The 21,190-nt window shown below is 36.6% G+C and overlaps 1 protein-coding gene and 1 pseudogene across 1 annotated transcript in view; both read right to left on the reverse strand.

Moving 5' to 3' along the window:
* Positions 1-21,190, reverse strand: part of HDAC9 (histone deacetylase 9) — a 708,604-nt gene that overhangs the window by 68,874 nt on the left and 618,540 nt on the right. The window lies entirely within an intron of this gene.
* Positions 11,723-13,828, reverse strand: LOC112866353 (BTB/POZ domain-containing protein KCTD5 pseudogene; annotated as a pseudogene).

Genomic DNA, 21,190 nt, shown 5'->3' on the forward strand with positions numbered 1-21,190 from the left:
ACCCAGTATCTATTGTACATGCAGAAGAAAAGAAATCCCATGTTGAGTTGTACAGACAAGAAAAGTGAATTAACCACAGCTCCTGATCTTGTGGGTTGACATTCTATATTCAAGCACTTTATCCCTAGTTGGTAAGTTCCATAAGGATAAAAGCTTTGCCTATTGATTCAGATATTCCAATGTAGTGTTTCAGATGTAGCCAGTGTTAATAAATACACGATGAGTAAATAAATACTCAGGAGATACATAGCCATCCTTAAGATTGCTCTATAGGGATAAAACAAGAAAGCCTATTATAAGCAATCATAACATAGTCAACCAAAGAATGGATAGGTAAAAATATAATAGAAACTAAACAATTATCAAAAGACGATACTCTGAAATCATTTAGGGTTAGAGCCAAGAGATAAATGAAAGAAATGAGTGATTTGAAAATTATTTTTCCTTTGTAATTTTATGAAGTTTCCAAACCTTCTATGTACCACCCATATTAAAACTTTAAGAAAAATGGTAAATGGTTTTAAAAATACACAGTCAAAACTTAGACATAAGAGCAGACATAGGTCAAATATTTTTGAACCTTCTACCAAAAAAAGGACTAAAGAAGTGAGAAAAGATTATTCACTTTCAAGAGTTGACCACAATTATATACCCTTTTACAAATGAAGTATGGCTTTTAATATATAGGGGGAATCTTGATAATCCAGTAAGGCACACATTACTATGCTCATATTTGACAACAAAGTATCACAAAATGGTAAGCCACTTTTATTTCTGATGGATATTACTCCAAAGCAATAAAAAGCTTTCTGCTTGAGGCTGAAAATTGAGACAATTTTTTTTTTATTTATTCTAAGAGAAAGAACAAACAGGGGAGGGGCAGAGAGAGAGGGAGAGAGAGAATCCCAAGTAGGCTCTGCACTGTCAGAGCAGAACCCAATGAAGGGCTCAAACTCAAAAACTGTGAGATCATGACCTGAGCCAAAGTCAGATGCTTAACTGACTGAGCCACCCAGGTGCATCTAGTTAGTATTTTTGTGTTGTAGCCGGAATTTACTGATGTGTTTCACTACACCTTTTTTTTCCTATTAGCAATTTTAATGAGAGATAATTTTGTCCGTATTTTCCATAATTTTAAGTACAAAAGAGAATGTTTCTGTCGCGTTTTCAGAAAAATAAAATGCTTAAGAGCACAAAACCTATTGTTACTAAAAATTAGATGGATACCCAAACTAAACTTTCATCTACTGAGCCTCACTGAAAAATGTGTCATGCCCACATGAATAATAAATACAATGTCCCCTCAAAAAAGCCTTTTTACTTAAGATATCTTTTAAATATACTATCTTGAGGCTATTTCTTAAGCATACATTAGTCCTTCTTTTTTCAGGTTATTTAATTGGTGCTTTGGTTTTGATTGGTTACTTTGCCAGACTGTCATTCTGAGAAATTGTCTCAGGTTACTAACTGTAAGACAACATTTTCTTAGATGAAGGAAGTAAGCGGTTCAGGCCTTATATGCCTGAACATCATCTGTCTCCTCCCACTGATAAAAACTATAAATTACTTTCACAGTAGAGTTACTATGCATCCATTTTATAAATTCTTCAGTAATGCCTAATAAGACATCAATGTCATTGAGGCCCAAGCCTTTCTAAATATGGGGGATAGGCACTGCTGTCCCTTTGAAAGTGGGTAGGAAAAGGTCTTGAAGTTTTCTGTATGGCAAGCACAATGTTCTTCCTTAGAGTAAAATATTTATTTAGAGGTAGCTTGCTAATGGAGATTATGAGGTAATAAAACCCCTGGGCAGAGGCAACATCAACATTATATTTTTCTTTAATTTTTGGTTATGTTTCTGTTTGGTTTTGTTTTGCATTCTTGTCGTCATTGCTTAAGGACCTCTTTTATGGCTTCTGGGTTTTCACTTTGTTCTGGATGGTTACATTTGTTTCCAGACATGTGGGTGGCTGCTCATTATGTGTGATAATAAGTATCATTATGCAATTTCAGCAAGAATACAGAAATAAAAAATTATAGTGTTTCATCTTTGAAATAATCAGTGAAATAATCAGAATTATTTGAATTAGCTTATTAAAAGATAGGACCTAAAAGAAAAAAATATCATGGGAAAACAATTATGAAAAAAGTTAAAATTTGATTTCCAAGGCCATCTCTTTAAAGAATATATGTTCCTTCTTTATTGGCATTATGAGCAAGTTGATTTTCTTTTTGGTTTCACAGTGTTTTGAACTTCAGGAGTCTTGTTTTTCAGAAAATTAGAATCATAAATATGCCTAGAGCCTATCTTGTAAAATGCCAAGGGCTGCGGGAAATTTGCACGTTCTAAAGTATTTGTATTATTCAGGATGGATGCATAAATACTGATTAACTTTAGACTGTTTAAAACTAAACATGCATGTCAATAATTTAAAAGGAGCTTAAATAAAAATGATGTATATAACTTTAAAGAAGACAAAAAAATTTTGGAAAAGAGAAAGGGAACCCTCTTGCACTGTTGGTGGGAATGCAAACTGGTACAGCCACTCTGGAAAACAGTATGGAGTTTCCTCAAAAGTTAAAAACAGAACTACCCTATGATCCAGCAATCATACTACTAGCTATTTACCCAAAGAATACAAAAATACAAATCCAAAGGGATACATTTTATACGCGTAAAATAGATGATGGGGATTAAGGAGTGCACCTGCTGTGGGGCACCTGGGTGGCTCAGCCAGTTAAGCATCCAACTCTTGACTTGGGCTCAGATCTCATGGTTTGTGGGTCTGAGCCCCATGTCACTGACAGTGTGGAGCCTGCTTGGGATTCTTTCTCTCTCCCTCTCTGCCCCTCATACTCTCTTTCTCTCTCTCTCAAAATAAATAAACTTTAAAAAAAAATGGGGCACCTGGGTGGCTTAGTCAGTTAGGCACTAGACTCTTGGTTTTGGCTCAGGTCACGATCTCACATTTCATGGGTTCAAGCCCCATATCAGGCTCCACACTGACAGTGCAGAGGCTGCTTGGGATTGTCTCTCCCTCTCTCTCTCTGCCCTCCCCCACTCACTCTCTTTCTCTCTCAAAAATAAACTTAAAAATTTATTTTTTAAAAAAAGAGTGTACTTGCTCTAATGAGCACCAAGTATTGTATGGAAGCATTGAATTACTATATTGTATACCTGAAACTAATACTACACCATATGTTAACTAGAATTTAAATAATTTTTAAAAAGAAAAAGAAATGACAACTTAAATTTATTAAAATTAGCCATTTTGATAAAAAAGAAGCAAAAGAAGCAGTAATATAAAATAAATGGAAAAAAAATGAAACATGAAAAAAGCTGAACTATAATGCACAAAATGAGATGCTAGGAACAAACCTCAATTTATTACTAAACACAGGTGATGTGAAGGTACTCAATTTACCATTTAAAAGATGAAGACTATGGATTAGGAGATTAGGTTAAGACAGACCAAGAGCCTTCAAAGCCCTGAATAAGTCATATCGATTTAACTCCTGTGCACCCAACTCTAAGGACTGCAAGAATCTATCCTACAGCAATTGATTGCAAATCAAACACTTTAATTAAGCTAAGCCCTTACTAGATTGGTGGGCCTCCATCCCACAAAAATTTAGTTAACAGCTAAACGCCCTAATCAACTGGCTTCTCTCACCTTCTAGGAGAAAAAAAAAGGCGGTAGAAGCCCTGGCAGTATTTGAAGCTGCTTCTTTGAGTTTGCAAATCAATGTGATATTTCACCAGAGAGCTTGGCAAAAAGAGGGCTTCAACCTCTGTTCTTAGATTTACAGTCTAAGGCTTTACTCAGCCACTGTAGCTATGTTCATAAACCGCTGACTATTTTCCACTAACCACAAAGATACCGGAACTCTCTACCTTTTATTCGGTGCCTGAGCTGGCATATAGGAACGGCCCTCAGCCCTCTAATTGGAGCTGAACTCAGCCAACCCAGTACTCTACTAGGAGATGATTAGATCTATAAAGTAATTGTCATTGCCCATGCATTCGTGATAATTTTCTTTATGGTAACACCAATCATGATCAGAGGCTTTGGGAACTGAGCAAGTTTAAATTAAAAGATTTTATGAAGACATACAAAAAATACTAACAACAACAACAAAAAAAACAAAGGGGCAGAGGAAGAGGAAAAGCCTTGTGCAGCCATCCTGAAAAGAGACAAAACAGACTTTAGGGGGAAAATATTAGAGACCATATAAAGTTACATATAAAATAATATGAAAGTTAAATTAACAGCGACAAAAAATTTAAACCTAGGAACATAAACTCAATATGTAAAGAGCATAAATTGGCAGAATTACAAAGAAAAAAATTAAAAATTCACATATGGTAGGAGGTCATAACAAACTTAAAGCGATTGAGGTTACAGAAGATCTGAATAACCCAATTCTCTAGTTATTAAATTTTGAAACCAATAAAATACTCTTTCAAGCACCTATGGAACAACTACAAATCTAATACAATAAAGCAAATGTCAATAAACTTTTAAAAATTATTATTTATAATGGAATAGTATGCAGTCTTAAAAAGAAACTCTGACATGTGCAATAATATAGATGAACCTTCAAGGCATTAGGCTAAGTGAAATAAGCCAGTAACAAAGGACAAATACTATGTGATTCCATTTGTATGACACACCTAGAGTAATAAATTCATGAAGACAGGATTGTGGTTACCAGGGGCTGGGAAAAGGGGGAAAGACAGTTATTATTCAAAGGGTACAGAGTTTCAATTTGGAAAGATGAAAAAGTTCTGGAGATACACTGTGGTAATGGGTGCACAACAAGGTGAATATACCTAATGTCACTGCACTCTACACCTAAAAACAATTAAATGGTAAATTTTTTGTTATATATATTTTCCAGGAAAAAAAGAATATTATAAAGAGCATGTATGCTGATGACATTATAATCAGAGATATAAAGTATGTAGATGAAAATATACACTATACTCTGTTATTGAAAGAATTAAAATCATAAAGATTACAGTTCTTCCCAAATTATTTCTGGAATGTTTCAGCTCATTCTAAATTTTGTATAGGAGATTAAAGGCAGAGACGAGCTATGTGAATTTTGAACATAAGGAATAAGCGGGGAGATAGGCCCAACCAAATACCTATACATACTAAAACCTAAATCATTTAACACAATAGAGTATTATTACATCATTGAAGAGTATAATAAATTAGTAGGATAGAATAGAGAGCCCAGAAGGAGACCCATGACTATATGAAAACTCCGTAAATAATAAAGATGCCCTACAGAATAGCAGTTAAACAAGGAATGTCTATACGTGATGCTGGGGAAACTGGTAACCTCTAAGGGGAACAATAAATTTAGATTCCTAATGCTATCTGGAAAAATAAAGGATTAAAAACTAAAATGTAAAATTCACAATTTAAAATATTTAATAATGTGGAGAATATCATTCTAAAGTTGGAGAAGGAAAGGAATTTAAGTACTTTATAACATGAGCCAGTAAAATACACGCCACCATGGAAAAGAGAAGAGACTAAACAGGTTGGAATGTTCACTGAGCATCTACTAGGCCCTGAAAATGAGGCCTGCTGTCCATTCACTGAGGCCTAAACACTGAGGCTGGGGGAGGAGGGCCCAGGGTTCCTCCATCTGAAGCACTGCTTTGTACAAACCTAAGCACACAAAGCAGGCATCACTTTAGGTTCTGACATAAGTTCATAACAATTCAAGGCCATGTGCTAATCAGATCTGGGTCTGGGTCCAGACCACTCAGCCTAAAAGAAAAGACAAGATAAATTAGGGGTAAAATGTTTGCAAATATTTAATGAATAAAGCAATTTTTAATGTTTGCATTACATACATAACTCTTAAAAATAAATAGGGACAGAAAAATGGACAAGTATGAACAAGGAATACCCAGATAATGAAACATTTCAATAAACCAACAAATACATGAATAGAAACAACCTCAGTAATAAAATAAATGTAAATTAAAACCAACAGGGGATGCCATTTTACACTCATCAGATTGACCCAACATTTGAACTCTGATAATAGCAAGCATTAGTGAAAATATAGAGCAAGAAAAACTCATAGATGGCTTGCAGAAGGATAAATTGTTACAACCACATCAATGAACAATCCACTAATATTGAGTAAAAGTGAAGATGAACAATAAATCTACAGTAAAAATGGTAAGTGAAAAAAGCAAGGAAAATAATATATATGAAGTTAATTATTTAAGTTTAAAAATGTGCAAGTGAATATCATATACTGTTTAAGTGTATATGAATGTAGTAAAAATATAAAGAGAAAGGCATGGGAAAAATAGGCAAAATTAGAGAAATAGAAGGGAGATAAGATAGGAGAGAGACATACAGGTAATTTCAACTATATACTATATTTCTTATGTTGTATGACAATATTAAACTATTATATAATAATGTACCATATGTCATATAGTATGTATATATTATATACAATTAATTTTTTTAACCTTTATTTATGAGAAAGAGAGACAGAGTGTGAGCAGGGGTGGAGCAAAGAAAGAGGGAGACACAGAATCCGAACCAGGCTCCAGGCCCTGAGTTGTCAGCACAGAGCCTGATGTGGGGCTCGAACTCACAAACCGTGAGATCATGACCTGAGCCGAAGTCGGATGCTCAACCGACTGAGCCACCCAGGAGCCCCAATATACAATTATTTATTAGATTTTATTTCTTAAGCTGGATGTTATGGATGTCCATTATTATATTTATCATTTTCTCTGTATATAAATACAGAGAAAATAAATTGTAAATGTTTAATAAGTTGGCGCAAACAAAACACCAATATTATTGTAACACAATGGTTTTAGTTATAGGACTAAGTTTTTGTATGGAGGAAATACAGATTCACTGGAAAATACAAACAGGGGAGTTCCTGGGTAGCTCAGTCAGTTAAGCAGCCAACTCTTCATCTGCTCTGTTCATGATCTCAAGGTTCATGGGCTCAAGCCCCACATTAGGGACTGACAGTGCGGAGCCTGCTTGGGATTCTTTCTCTCTCCCTCTCTCTTTGCCCCTCCCCCCACCAAAATAAATAACCAAAAAAAAAAAAAAAAGGAAAATACAAATAGAATGAGTGAAAGAAAAAAACAGAAATAAAGTAGATAAGAAAAAAATAAGTATGAAAAAATATTTTTATTAAGTTTCAGCTAATTTAGAGGTCATATAGTCATAAAATATTCATTAATTTGTACCAACTTACACTGATAGATAAATGAATACAATAACATGTACAATTAAGTATATTTCATTTTTAGAATTTCAACATATTATTAAATTCATCTCAATGAGAAAACGACGATCCTTAAGGGACTGAGAAATGAGAGCAGAAGGATGTAAATTAGAAATGTAAAATGAGGATTTTGAATAGAAAACAAATTTAAATGTGCAAATTTTAGGAAAATATCTAAAAGGACAAAAACAATTAAAAGTAATTACTTCTAAACACTGAAACTCTGATTGCTTTACTGATTGTTATATTCTTATTGTGACTGACTGTACTTTCCAAATTGCCTAATAAGCATTTATTTTATCTTATTTTATTTTACTTTATTTTTTAAAATGTCTTTATTTTTGAGAGAGCGAGGACAAGAACATACGGGAGGGACAGAAAGAGAGGGGGAGAGAGAGAGAATCCTAAGCAGGATCCACACCCTTTGTATGGAGGTGGATGTGGGGCTCGAACTCACGGTACCACGAGGTCATGACCTGAGCTGAAATCAAGAGTTGGACACTTAACCAATTGAGCCACCCAGGTGCCCCAGAAGCATATATTTTTATTTTAGAGGTTCTTTTGAAATGTTTTACTTCATTGTAATATCAGTATTTTAATTGGTTAGATATGCTAAGGTGGTGTGCATGTGTGTATTTAAAGTAAACACGAATTGCTATTAACTCAGACAGACTTGGACAATGAAGGACTATTAGATGCAAGCTACGTATGAACAGAAACTCCCATTGCACTATTATAATCCCAGTCCCAAATTTAGAACTTGGAACATAACAGGAGCTCACTAAATTCTGAGTTTGAAGAATGTATATATTATATCTTAAAAATATGACTGCTTCTAAAAAGAGAGAGAGACAAATCAAAAAATAAGACTCTTAACTATAGAGAACAAACTGGTGGTTACCAGATGGAAGGTAGGTGGGGGGGGATGGGTAAAATGGGTGATGGTGATTAAGAAATATAATTATGACGAGCATTGAGTAATATATAGAATTGTTGAATCACTATATTGTACACCTGAAACTAATGTAATACTGTATGTTAATTAGACTGGAATTAAAATTAAAAACATTTTTAAAAAACTAAATAAATAAAATGATAAAGTAAAAGAAACAAAAGAAATACATAACTCCTTCCAGATTTGGGAGAAAAATCTGACTCTATTTGTTTGAGCTGGTAAATCTACATAATTTTTAAATGTCATTTAAATTTCTTGTGTTTCTTCTTCACAGTGTGGTTTACCAAAGAGTTTTGTGGCAATCAACAACTCTAAGTCACTAAGATATCTTATTTTGTTTTAACTCACCAGTGTATTGGAATAATTTATCCTATTAAAGTCATAGTTACAACAGGTGATTAAAATGAAGTTTCAGAGAAAGTCTACACTTCTCGATATGTAACTGGGTGTATAGAAGTAATTCACTTTTACCTTAGTGCCTTAAATTAAGGGTGAGACATTGGTTGATGACATTTGGCTAAAGGCTGGTATAATGCGGAATAGAGCCCCAATATAGTACCTGTGAGCAGTGGTCTCCAAAGAGAGGAATACAACCCAATACGGTGGGGTATAAAAGAAAACAGTAGAGCTTCTACTGATACTTGGTTTTTAAATAAAAATACAAAAATCAAATAAACTATACTAATATTTGATACATGAATAGACACTAGCATTTACACCCAGTCCCTGCATCAAGGATTACACAGGACAAACTCTCTGTAAGATATCCTAACATAGGAAGGGGAGTCTAATTTCAAACCTTAATATAAAACTACAATCTATAAAGCTATAATCAAAACAGTATGCTCCTGGCATAAGGATAGACATATAAATCAATGGAATTGTACTGAGGATCCAGAAATAAACCCTTATACTTATGACCATTTTTACCAAGAGTACTAAGATTTTTCAATGGAGAAAGATTAGTCCTTCAACAAATGGAGCTAATTCATCTGCATATCCACATGCAGAAGAATGAAACTGACCTTTTCTCACACCACACAAAAATGAACTCCAAGTGGATCACAGAACTAAATATGAGAGCTAAATTTATAAAATTCTTTTAAGAAATATAAGAGTAAATCTTAGATGTAAGACCAAAAGAAAAAAATATCCTGAAACTACATAAATTAGATATAATCAGAGCTAAAAACTTTGTTTCAAAAGGACACCATCAAGTAAATAGATAATCCATGAATCAGAGAAAATATTCACAAAACATGTATCTGATAAGAGATTTGTACCCAAACTATATAAAGAATTCTTATGCCTCCATAACAAAAAACCAAACCAATTCAAAAATTAAGTCAATTTTCTGAATACACATTTCTCTAAAACAGATACACAAATGACCAATAAGCACATGAAAAGAAGCTCAACCTCATAAGCTATAAGGGATTTGTAAATCAAAACAACAATGAGAAATAACTTCACACCAACCACATTGGTTTATAATAAAAAAGATAATAGCAACTGTTGGTGGGAATGTGGAGAAATTGGAACTTTCATACACTTAGTAAAAAGGAAATACGATGGAGCCCCTTTGGAAAACAGTCTGGCAGTTCCTTAAAAAGTTAAAGAACTACCACATAACCTAGAAATTTCCATAATATGTATATACTTAACAGAAATGAAAATATATGCCTTACAAAAATTTAAACACGAATGTTCACAACAGTACTATTCATAATAACCCAAAAAAGAAACAACCTATATGTCCATCAACTGATGAATAAATTATGGCATATCTATGCAATGGAATATTATCTAGCCATACAAAAGTAATTTTTTTGTTCATTCATAAATAATACACAAACTTATTTGCTATTTTCAGGAGAAATTTAGTCATTAAGCTGCAAGTTGAAAAACTACGAATACCTAAAAATGTATAAATATCCACTCAAAATAAATTCTGGTGAATTAAGTCTTAATATGTTTACATTTAAAAATCACAAGCCTATTAAGTCAAGGTCATAAATCAAATGACACAAAGTGACCAGAAACACCACATAGGGCACACTTGAAGGCCACCAATAGGCCTCCCTCCTCCGGGAGCTCTGCTGGGGAGATGGGTAATCTGGTAGCTAAAGAAGGCTGTGATAAACTGTTGAAGTCAAACACTGAACAATATATGAGACCTTAAATAAAGGAGGTAAATTCCAGGTTCTGGAGAGCTTAATCAGATTATTTGAGAAGGAAAAGAAAAGAGCACAGGCAGACGTCTCAGAAGCATTTGAAACCAGAGGAGTCACAGCCTCTGACCTACCTGTTAGCAGCTCTCTTGGTCAAATGTGCCCAACTACCCTGGGAAGCTGCAGGTCAAGAAGCAAAGAGCGGTTCCTGCTGAGCCAGGTCCCCCTGACACTGAGAGTCCTTACCATCAGCTGAGAAAGTCCGTTCTCAAAGCATGCGCTGTGCAAAAGTTTCTAAAGGAATCCTAGTAGCTCCAAAGCCATGTCAGATGGGCAGAGCCCATGGAGGTTGGGTGTGAAGTCTCAAACATCCCAGGAATATTAGGGACAAGTGCACAGTTACACAACGAAAACAGTAAAGAGCCAGAAAGAGACATTTGTGATGTGCTGTAAATATACACTTTCGTTGTGACCTGTCGTTCCAGCTCCAGGAGCCAAGAGGTCACACCTCCTGCCCCGAGCTCCAGTCCAGACAAAGGCACCAGCTCCTCCACGAGGCCGGGGGATGGACAAGGCACAACTTCCACTTCCCTTTAAATGATTTAACAGCTCACTGCCAGATGTAGCAGCACTTTTAGGCATTTCTAAAAATTGAAAACACTAAGTAGGTTATCCACGCTAGGAAAGTACCGATACGAAGATCTCTGTCCTGGGAAATACAAATCAGAAGCCTGACTGGCTTTCCAGGCCGAAGTCAGGCAGGAGAATCCTGGCTCAGAGGGCGGAGGCCCGGGAGGTACCGAAAAGGCGTGAGCCACTCCTGTCTTCAACCGCCCACAGACGCTGAGTAATGGCCAACCCGTTACACCTGGCAGGAGGCGGACTGCAACCCGCGCGAGAGCAGGTGACCAACAGACACCTAGATCCCGGGGCCACGGTGCTGCGGCCACTTCCTAGAGGTGAGGCCCAGGCTTCGTCACACACCGTTTATGCAGCACCCAAAGCGCTGCTCTTTAATATCTTCCAGGTGGGTCCCGAGCGTCCCGCCTTGGGCCACGGCGGCACCTGGAAACCTGGAGCACAGGCCCCCACGCGGCTGCCCACTAAGCCTGCAGGGCTCGTCCGCGTGGGGACGCCCGGCCTCACTCAGCTGGTCGCGTCTCTCACCACCCACCTCAGATGCAAAAACACTTCAAACCAGATTTCTAGAAAGAGTGTCAAGACAGGCTTCTTTACACAGCCAGGCGCCAGGCTTCTTCCACCTGGCAGTTGCATCTTGGGAAAAGGTAAAATGCTCCTTTAGCCGTCAACACTGTGTTCCCCACATCCTCGAACCTGGTTCTTGTAAAATCCTGGCTTTCTCGCTGGGCTCACGGGTCACGCCGTATGGGGAGCTACACAGCTCCCTGGAATCCACAGTGAGGAATTCGACTCAGTCTTCACTCCCGGAACTGTAGGAAGGGCCGCCGCTGACCAGCAGCTCAAATTTCCAGCCCTCAATCACGTGGCTACAACTGCGCAACCTCCTCTTCCTCACGCTGAAGCTCACGCTATGCGGCACCTGTGACGTTTTGCGGCCTCGTTCTCGAATTTTATCCTTCACAAGTTTCCTTACCGAGGAAATGTTATAAAATTCTGCTTCCTCCAACACCCCTTACTCTATCTAGTTCAGCACAGGAACCAAATAGGTAGAATCTCTGTCCCATCCTTGTCCAAGTCCTGGCCACGTGCTCCTGTGGCCTAAACGGTACACGAAAGATTTCCGGTCCGCACAGCGTCTGCTGGGTGGTGAGGAAGTAGGTTCCGCCTTCATCGTGCAGGATCCACTAGCACCTGCGGCCAGACCCGGAGCGCCGCTGTGCAGCAACAGCTCTGGCAGCCGCCCCCTGCCGCCCCGAATGCGGTTCCAAGGTGCCCTCTAGCTGTGCCTGCGGTACCAGCTCGCAGTCCTTCTCCACCAAGACCTCAGAAAGCCCCGTCACAGCGCCACAGAGAACACTTTCCGGTTGATGGGGTAAAATGCCTCCAGGTGGTCAGAAGGTACAAACTTTCAGTTATGTAATGTACAACATGGTGAATATGGTTTAATAATACTGTATTATGTATTCAAAAAAATGTAATGAAGCTCTGATGCATGCTACAGCATGGATGAACCCTTGAAAACATACGAAGTGAAAGAGGACAGCCACACAAGACCATGTATTGTACAATTCCGTTTACATAAAATGTCCTGAATAGACACATTTTCTTTTATGGAGACACTAGATTCATAGTTCCCTGAGAGTAGAGGTGGGGTAGTGGGGAATTACTGTTGATGGGCACAGAGTTTCTTTTGAGGGTGATTAAAATGTTCTAAAATTGACTGTGTTAATGGTGGTACAACTGTGTGAATATATTAAAAACTATTGAATTGTACACTGAAGGGACTCAACCATATGATATGTGAACTGTATCTCAATAAAGTTGTTAAAAATAACACTTTTTTCATCATAGTGCCAAAAGCCCATTAACTCTCAAGGCAAAATTTATTTACAAATGATTTTTATTTCATTTTTATCTCACCTTTCTCAGTTTATCCTTTTGTGCATATTCTGTTAACATATAGAATACACTGATGTAATGGTACATTTATGTAATTTGGAAAGATATACTTTTACGTCTTTTTATGTATCTATATAATGATTATATACATAAGTATCTGCTAAAATATGTGTATTACCTGTGATAAAAAAAAATTGTACACAGTAAGAGTTGAAGAGTAAAGTGTTCCTTCTTATTTTTGTTTTAAATTTTTTAACTTTTATTTATTTTTGAAAGAGCGCACAAGGGGGAGAGGGACCAGAAAGAGGGAGACAGAGGATCAGATTTGAAGGCTCCCACAGGGAGCACAGAGCCCACGTGGGGTGGGGTGGGGGTGGGGCATCAAATTCAGGAACCATGAGATCATGACCTGAGCCAAAAAGAAGAGTTGGTAGCTTAACCCGCTGAGCTGCCCAGCTCAGTAAAAATGCTCAATAAAGTGTTCCTTTTTAAAGTAAATTTTGATAAGGTAGAGGGTACCTTTCCACATCGGGCTCCATTCTGACATTGTGGTATCTACTTGGGATTCTCTCTCTCTGCCCCTACCCCCCCCCCAAAAAATAAATACATAAACTTAAAAAAAAAAAGACAGGGTACCTTTAACAAATATGTAAGACTGTTTATCATTCCCCTTTTCCCATAGCAATGGGCAGTATTTCTGAATTCTAGTGTGCGAGAGTGGCAACTAAGTCCCGGAGAAGATGGAATAACAAATTTGTTCTCAGCAGCAACAGAAAGCACTCACTATTTCTATACTAACCTTCCAGTTCCTAGTAGTGGCCCCTTGTAGCAGAGGTCGGGATCCAGGTAGATAAATTACTGCTCTCATGTACTCACTGGTTTCTTCCAGTGAGGGCAGGTCAGTCTCACTCCCTTCTTCTCAGAATCTTCTCATTCCAAACAAGAGTCTTAGCTTAGCATATTATTCATACCATCAGACAATATACAAAAAGGCACAAAGGAAAGGTAAAAATTTATATGTCAAATATTATCCTCATTTTCAAATCGTGAGGAATCTATAAACAATGTGACTCACGAGGCAGAGCTGTGAGTAGATGAACAGTACACAGCTTTCAGGTAAAGCATCACTAGCAGAATCAGAGGGAATTGTTTTCAAATGTACCAGCATTTATATGTGTGTGCAGGGTGAATGTATATGGTATGTGGTTATACCATAACTCTGGATTGAGGCTTAAAGGTTTATTTTAAACTCTAAAACTGAACCTATTTAACAACATTGTTCCTCAACTAAGTAGAATATTGGTAAAAGTTACTATGTATGTGAAGATTATGTAAATTGTTTCCAATGCATTCATAGATACCCTCAGATATAAGAGTTGTAAGGGGAAAATAATTACTAATGTGGTTACACTATGCCTTTACATCTGTGGTTGTTTTGGAAATGTTTAAGATCCAGCCACTTTGGAGTGCTCTTGGAAAATGACCATTTTAAATCACTTGGGATTTTACTGACTACAGAATACAAAAGAAACCACATTTGAATTTTGAAATTAAATAAGTGGCTAGTCCATAATGAGTAATTTCTTTCACAATAAAAAAGTAAAGAAAACAAGTTATATTTTTGTTCCTTTATTTGCTTTTTAGCTTCTACATTTTACAATTGCCTGTGGAAAAAATTTCAAGAGAATAGATTGAAATCATTTTAATTGCATAACAGCCCAGAGGAAGATAGAATTGTGCAATAGTCCTCACTAGCACCCTCTGTTTGGTTGATAGCCAGTGCACAGTGCAGCATGAACAATGGAGCGCTGGTCTAGAAATAATAGCCTGAAGATAAAGGGAGAAAAATAGAGGTTTCGTTTGACTATGATGAATCTCTTGAGCATTTCCTTTATTCCTCCCCTTTGATAATTAGAGTCCAGATATAAAACAAATCATAATGAGAGGAATGACAAGCAATATAAATCATTGCTATTTAAGACACAAGAATTAGATGGATTTATCCTGAATAAGTGTTCTTAGCCTAGGTTCTCTGAAGAATTCTAGTGGGTACAAAATCCCTGAAATTGTGTCCAAAGTTGCTTGAGTATGTGCATCTGTGAATTTTCTGGACCTGTAATCTGTAGCTTTCATCGGAGGTCCTTAAAAAAATGTTACAAGTCATGGCTGCAAGAAAAAAATGCAGTAGTGGCTTTAATAATGTCCCAATAATTACAACTTTTAGGTTTCTCTATTAATAAACCAGGTTTTCTTTCTAAATTTTATTTATTTATTTGGGAGAAGGGAGCAGAAAGAGAGAGGGAGAGAGAGAATGCCAAGCAGACTCTGCACTGTCAGTGTGTATGTAGCCCAACACGGGACTCAAACCCACGGATTGTGAGATGATGACCTGAGCCAAAATCAAGAGTTGGATGCTTAACCAATTGAGCCACCCAGGCACCCAATAAACCAGTTTTGATGACAGTATGTCCTGAGTGGATTTTTATTTTAAAAACCATGGATTTAGGGCGCCAGGGTGGCGCAGTCGGTTAAGCGTCCGACTTCAGCCAGGTCACGATCTCGCGGTCCGTGAGTTCGAGCCCCGCGTCAGGCTCTGGGCGGATGGCTCGGAGCCTGGAGCCTGTTTCCGATTCTGTGTCTCCCTCTCTCTCTGCCCCTCCCCCGTTCATGCTCTGTCTCTCTCTGTCCCAAAAATAAATAAACGTTGGAAAAAATAAATAAATAAAAACCATGGATTTAAACATATAACAAGGTGGTCAAGTAAGTAGGTTGAGAAATCTTGCAGAATCAGGCATTTAAGTTTTATACCTTCACCTTTCCTCCCAAGAAAACATCTTACTAAACTCAACATTAGGAGAATGCCCATATTTCACTACTAGTCTCCAGATCCAATTGCTTGTGTGCAAATTACCAAACATGTCAAGTTCTAGAAAATGTGTGATTTTATGTCGATTTCACCATCTCCCAAAACATACACGCGTCAAAGGCAAGATATTCCAATTTTGTCACTGAACTAGAAGCCAATTACTGGTAGCTCCCTTCTAAAATGTTGGACTAACAAAAAAAGAAAGAGAAAGAATATTGTTTCACCTATATTCCTTCTGGCATTTAACCACAAGCATCCTCTTAAAACAGAAAACTTTCCTCTAAAAATAGAAAAGTGTTTGAGGAAACACACGGCTCAACCTGTAGCCTGTAAGAAACATCTTAAATAAACACTCGTCTCTATAAGTTGGAATGAAATATTGCTGTTTAATCTACAACAAGACCTTTATAATCATAGGACACATTTACTAAGACAAATATAATATAATTTATATATTTACTACTTATATTTACTACTTACATTATATTTACTAGTAAACATAGGACACATTTACAAAGACAAATATAATACACCTCAAAATAATTTAATTTTTGAAAGGAATGACTTTGTAAGCATTTCCTCAAACCTAAAAACAAATATCACAAAACAGGCATTGCAATTTAAACAATTCTGTGATGATTTCTTGACTTTGGTGGAATTTAATGAATTGATTAATCTATACACTCATTCACTATATTAAGAGTCTATTAAATGTTAGGCATCATGGTAGCAACCAGAAGATACAATGATGAATAAAACAGATATAGTCACTGCCCTGTGGAGTTTATAGTCTAGTGAGGGGGACAAATATTCATCAGGTATACACAAAAAAATATAAAGAAGCTACTGAGGTAAGGGCTATAAGCGAGTCAAGATAAGCTTCTTGACTCCAAGGAAGGGATATTTGGGCCAAAAGATGAAGAATAAGAAGGATTTAAGTTGACATAAAGGAAGAAGAATGTTCCATGTGGAGGGAACAGCATGTTGAGAGTGGGTCTGGTGGTAGGGCATCTGGTAGTTACCCTGAAACAGGTGCAGGTCAGCATGGATATTTATAATGAGAGGAGGCTGCAGGAGCATATAGAGTGAGATTGTACAGAATTTAAATCCTGTCTAAAGAGGCTGAATCTTAATCCTAAAAGCAATGGCAAATGAGTGAGTAGTTTTAACTTCCCAAGAGTTTGGCCTGGGATTGGACATTTAGTGGGGTTGATAAAAACAAATTCATATTTGGAAATGATCGTTCCAGCAGAGTAACTCATATTTTATGTAAGGTGGATAACTTAATATTGATGCACCTTCCTAAACAAACTAAAGTTATTAAAAAGAATATTGGACTCAGAGTAAAAACATCTAGGTTTGTACTCTAACCCTATCATTTTATCATGTGAAAGTTTAGGGGAAATTTACTTAACCTCTCAGAGCATTTTTATAAAATGAAATAATGTGTACCTGATGGGTATTTTTTTCATTAAGAGTAAATGGTATATCTGCAAAATGACTAATTAGGATTGCTATTTTAAACCTAAATGTTCTATATTTTTCTGTATAGGATAAGGCAATTAATCATTAATAAGATGTCATTATTACCAGTGATTTATTTTTTATTAAAAATTTTTTTAATGTTTATTTACTTTTGAGAGAGAAAGAGAGAGAGAGGCATGAGCAGGGGAGGGGCAGAGAGAGAGGGAGACACAGAATCTGAAGCAAGCTCCAGCTCTGAGCTGTCAGCACAGAGCCTGACGCGGGGCTTGGACTAACAGACTGCCCAGCCAAAGTTGGATGCTTAACCAACTGAGCCACCCTGGCACCCCACCAGTGATTTGTTGTAAAACTAAAATTGAGTCTCTATTAGCAACAGAGTATTGTTGGGTCAATTTTCTACCTTATCACTGGTCTCATGATTGATGTCATAGTCTAAAGATTGTTCAACAGTGTTTCACCATTCTGCAACCACCAAATATGGTGCTTCTCAGACTCCATGGTTGTTTAACTCCTTTGACAGAATTATACACGTTTATTTTTCTTACATAATTTTTATTCTGTTTTACTGAGCTTTTATATTGATAATGCTTCTTGTGTTAAAGCCCTGCATAGTTATCAGGATAACAAGACAAAGCTTTCTAAGTCTATTGTCATGTCTCATATCTTTTAACAACTGGTTTCTAAAATATTCCTGGTCTTTACCATTATGGCTCAGTACCTGTTATCAGCTCACATATAATACTAATCAGAAAACTATTAACCTTACAGCACTGTTTTAATTAGTAACTTGGCCCACAGTAACCAAAGGGGTACAGATTCTGCTGAGGGATCTCACTAGTTGCCACAAATTGTTGACATCTACCAATAGCCAAATTTGCCTTTATTACACTCACTTCACACAATTATTTCTAAAAGCCATTGCCCACTGAATAGGCATATCAAACTCTTCAGTCCTGCTCTACAACTTTTATTGTTTTAGCCTCAGCATAGATTAACTTCAGCTTATTACGCTTTAACTTACTAACTTTAACTAAGTATAATGGGATATCCTATTATTATTATCCTTTTAGGTCTTTGATTTTTTTCACCAAAATATTTTATAGTTTCTGAAAGAGCATAGTGGTTAAGGAGTATGGAATCTAAAACCAGATTGCTTGGATTTTAATTCTACCTCTGTCACCTGTTAGCTTTGTGATTTTGGAGAAATTAATTAAATTCTCTAAAATGAAGATAATAGTATCACCTATGTTTTAAAATGTTCATGAGTGTTGAATTAGTTTATAAATGTACAAATTTTATAACAGTGCCTGCCAAATATCGAGCATTATGTAATGTTAGTTGTAGTTATAATGGTTGTCATAAATGACACCAGAGCTTGTCAGTAATAATAGACATTGTTTGGAATTAATTCTTTAAAGTTATAATGTGAAATTAATAATAGGGCAATGTTAATTGCACTTTCATTGAAATTCTTAAAAATATTTAATCAGTTATAGCATTCTTTTTTTTTAATTTTTATTTGTGAGAGATGGAGATACAGCACAAGTTGGGGAGGGGTAGAGAAAGAGGGAGACACAGAATCCAAAGCAGGTTCCAGACTCTGAGCTCTCAGCACAGAGCCCGACATGGGGCTCGAACTCATGAACTGTGAGATCATGACCTGAGCCGAAGTCCAGCACTTAACTGACTGAGGCACCAGGCACCCGCATTTGTTAATATTCTGATGGTATATAAGAAGGCCTTTCTATTTTTAGCTTGAAATAACAAACTTAAACTAGTTAGTACTTAAATTGGTTCAATGATCATATTGCGTGTGGTAAGAATTTTTTCAGTGTTTGCATCAGAAATGACTATTTTCATAAATTTTAAAAGCTAATGATTCTCAATTTCAAAAAGTTTTCTCAGTTTTCTTCTTACAACCAATCTTCAATAATTCTATCTTCCCTGAGATTGTCCTATTTGTTACACTGAACTGCATTTTAAATGTTTATTGATCTGCATTGATCCATTCCTACCTCCATGAGCATAGAGCAATAGATTTATTTTTAAAATCCAAAAGGGGAGATGCCTGGGTGGCTCAGTTGGTTAAGTGTCCAACTCTTGATTTTGGCTCATGAAATCAGTTTGTGGATTTGAGCCCCATGGTGGGCTTTGTGCTGGCAGTGCAGAGCCTGCTTGGGATTCTCTCTCTGCTCCTGCTCGCAGGCTCTGCCTTTCTGTCTGTCTCTCAAAAAATAAATAAATAAGGTTTAAAAACAATCCAAAAGGGGATATAACTATAACCTAGTATTAGCAAAAGAAACTTGTAATATCTAAAAAGAACAAACACATAATATAATACTAATATATAATGCTTAGTTATAGGCATTTTAGTTTAAGATCCTATCTGGTATTATTTGGTTTTAGTATAACAGATTTAATTCTGAATAGAATGACACAGACAATGTAAATTTCACTAAAATAAATTCCTGGCTTACATGAATGAACATCAGTTTAAAAGTTATTTTAGTGGCACCTGGGTGTCTCAGTCCATTAAGTATCTGACTTTGGCTCAGGACATGATCTCACAGTTGATGAGTTCGAGTCCCACGTTGGGATCTGTGCTGACCGCTCAGAGCCTGGAGCCTGTTTCGGATTCTGTGTCTCCTTCTCTCTCTGCCCCTCCCCTGCTCATGCTCTTTCTGTCTCTCTCAAAAATAAATAAACATTAAAAATTTTAAAGTTGTTTTATCTCTCTGAAAAATATTTAAAATATTATCATGCATTTTTATGCACATGTTATTTATTAATAATATACCAAAATTCCTATTAAGAATGATATTGATAAAGTAAATCTGAAAATGTACAATAAATATAAAGAAGATATTTAAAGTGGTTATATTCAATTGCTGCCGAACTTATTATATTTGATTTACTACATGTCAATAAACACAATATCTAGTGTTAATGGTGTGATTTTTCATCTGCTTAGTTCTTCAGCAAAAAAATAAATAATAATTATCTTTTCACAACTTGCTCATAATTTGTTCACAACTTAGTAAAAGCTAAAATAGTTCTCATTATTAGATGGTGAGTCTATTATTAATTATACCTGGAGATTTTACACCATGCTTCTTAAATATGGGGTTTGAAACAAGGTCAGTGGAGGAGGTAACAATACATGTGGGAGAAGAAGAAAACTGAAAGTCTATTGTTAACCATCTTTAGGAGTTTGAACTTCATTTTGAACGCAGCAAGTACTCATTGATATGTTATAGAAGGTGAAAGAAAATGATTATATTTGCATTTATGGATGGCTTAACATTTCATTTTAGTTGAGTGGGAATTGAAAGACTGGTTGTTGGCAGAGCTGATGAGTCATGACCAGTGGGCCTCTGGCTGAGCTACCAATCCGTCCTTCTGCCTGCTCAATTGTCCCTGAATCTGTTGAACATTTGCTTGGGTTGGTATGAGTTTGCTTTGTGTTTGGTGAAGATAAAAGGAATTCTGGGGGGATATGAAAGAAAATATGGGACAAGATGAGGAATGCAGAGGAGAGAACAAGTCTGCCCTCTGGCCCCACTGAATGGTTATTTAAGCTTTAGGAGGTCAAGCCTTCCAGTAAAAGGTGAAAGACCTGTTTTTGTATGAGATTTAAAGCCCAAGCACTGTTCTTCTGGGCCTTCTGTGGTAAATGGGTCATAAAGTGTGAAAGAGGGCATTTTCTTATTTCTGGCAGAAGAAATCATTGACGAAATGATTGAAATTATTGAAGACCAAAGGGAATGGAGGGCCACTTAGCACTCTGATTATTGTAAAGCTTTGAAAACTTTGGAGGCAACAACCAAAACGTGGGCAGTGGTGGTGGGCATCACAGATCTTGGCAGGAGCTGATGGTTC

Source organism: Puma concolor, chromosome A2, assembly GCF_028749965.1.
Source record: "Puma concolor isolate L17-30 chromosome A2, mPumCon1.1.hap2, whole genome shotgun sequence".
In the NCBI taxonomy this organism is placed as follows: Eukaryota; Metazoa; Chordata; class Mammalia; order Carnivora; family Felidae; genus Puma; species Puma concolor.